The sequence below is a fragment of the Macrobrachium nipponense genome, chromosome 5 (assembly GCF_015104395.2).
Source record: "Macrobrachium nipponense isolate FS-2020 chromosome 5, ASM1510439v2, whole genome shotgun sequence".
NCBI lineage: Eukaryota > Metazoa > Arthropoda > Malacostraca > Decapoda > Palaemonidae > Macrobrachium > Macrobrachium nipponense.
The window spans coordinates 28,386,389-28,388,726 of NC_061107.1; positions in this window are offsets into that span (position 1 = coordinate 28,386,389).

Sequence of the window (2,338 nt, forward strand, 5' to 3'; positions counted from 1 at the left end):
ATTACAGAGGTATAATTCATGCACGTATGAATCTATTTCGTTACCCGTCAAAAATTATAAATCAAATGCAAAGTTGTAAGGGTTAAATACATCTCAAACGTAAATTATACATTACCATCTTGTGACTCTAGTCCAAAGGGACAGCAAGGTTATATATATATATATATATATATATATATATATATATATATATATATATATATATATATATATATATATATATATATATATAAAACACTCCCAAACCTGTCCGATCCGCCCAAACGTGTGTACCTCACGCCAAAACGTATCCAATTCCGTCAAGGCCGAATCCAGTGTTGCCACAAAAGGAACCATTTTTATCCCACAAAATTCCCACAACCATGTTGAAATGGCCACAGATTTTGCCCACAAAATTACCATTCTGTAACGATGAAATTATACACAAGTTTTTCATTTGCAAACATTTTTGTTAACGAAAAAAAATAGAAAATATATACTCACTAAAAAGAAATACAAAACGGTTGTTATAGACCCCCACAAAGACACTTTCAAATAAGAATTAGCACAACAAATTAGATTAATGTACTTTCATTTGATAGAATGCAACATAAGCATAATTTTATGGAGAAAGAAAACAGAAATTGCGTAAAAAATACAAAATAGATCGTACCTTCAATTCAAAGCTACGCAAGATTCGTGAAATTTAGAATACTGCTTAGAATATAATCTAGCATTAATAGAATTAAAAAAAAAAACATCTTTCCTCAAAAAAAAACAACTAAATCTTTGTTGTAGCAAAAGGCCTTCTTCAAATAAAAGTCACCTCAGGAAATATAAAATACTACACACTCCATCGGGCACAAAATCTATCACTAAGAATCATCATTTCTATCTTACTGCAGTTTTCAAACAATTTCATAATATATTACATTCTTACCTCTCTCTCTCTCTCTCTCTCTCTCTCTCTCTCTCTCTCTCTCTCTCTCTCAATTTTTTTTTTTTTACTCCATCTTCTTCTTCCTCTTATGTAGTATATACTGGTACTTTCTGTTCCGTTGGCATTAAGATTTGAAGTCATGTCTTCAAGGGGGTAAGAAATGTATTCATGTAAGATTCTGACGTGAAAAACCTTATCTAATTTGAAGTACAGCCTCCCTGACCTTACATGACAGCAATTTCTTAATTTTGAATGTCCCACATTCATCTGTGGAAACATTCTCTCCACTGATGCATTAAAAAGGGTAGGGAAAATAGAGCTAAAGCAAGAGATGAAGCATTAGGAGATTTCTGCTCACCAGCAGAATTCTCTCTCTCTCTCTCTCTCTCTCTCTCTCTCTCTCTCTCTCTCTCTCTTTCTCTACCCAAAAGCTAACATAGTCTTCTAAACAGGAACTGGGCCACTGATCTAAATGAATTACATTCTGTTCATTCTCCAAACTACCCATGTCTGTAAATGCATACCGGTATTTACATGCAACTGACACAAAATTATCTTTCACTTGTGGTGTGGCAACTTTTGGATGTCCTTTCTTGAGCAATAAAAGTGTCTCAACATTGCCAGGCAACTTAAGCTATATTTGGTTTGAAAGGTCTTATATAAAATCGTTGCATCTCTCTTTTATATAAGAAATTTTATTATTATTCAAAGAGTACTCTGCAGCATAACAATAAAACTCAGAACCAAAATTGATGCAATTACGTGGCAGAAGGTAACTTTGAAACACAAGTTTGTGGATATTTTCCTTGGGAAACTTGGATGGTGGCCGGTAATAAAGTCAGGAAAAACTTTCAGTTTAAAAAAAAAAAATAATAATTTTGGCTGAGGAAAAAAGTCAGATTAATTTATGGTGGCCAGTAATAAAGTCACAGTGAAAAAAAATCTCAATATTTCTTTGGGTCATTATCTTCGTGCTATTTACAGTTTTTAGTTTATATTTACACGCCACAAAGATGGATATATACAAAAAAATCCCCAACGGGCTTGTACTAAACGCCGCAAAGGTGGTTACTGTACATACCGGGTTAAAACCCTCGGGATCACTCTCTAGGAAAGGTTATCATGGCCTTTTTCCTGCTGCTTTTTATCCTATGACGTTTTTTTCTGTGAGTTTTTGTTTCCAGTGACATCTTTACCTGGATTCACTTTGATAAATATGCATCTCCACAACTATCCGCATTAAGTTTCGCTACATAACAACAAGATTCTCGGTAAGTTTATTTTTGTCCCTAAAATATCTTATTCGCTCTAACAGCCTCCCTCATTGTTTTACTGACAAGTAATAGATATAGTGTATTCGGTGGATCTTTGTATGCATGACTGAGTTGTTTAGCTGTATGACAACGCTCATTAAGCCCA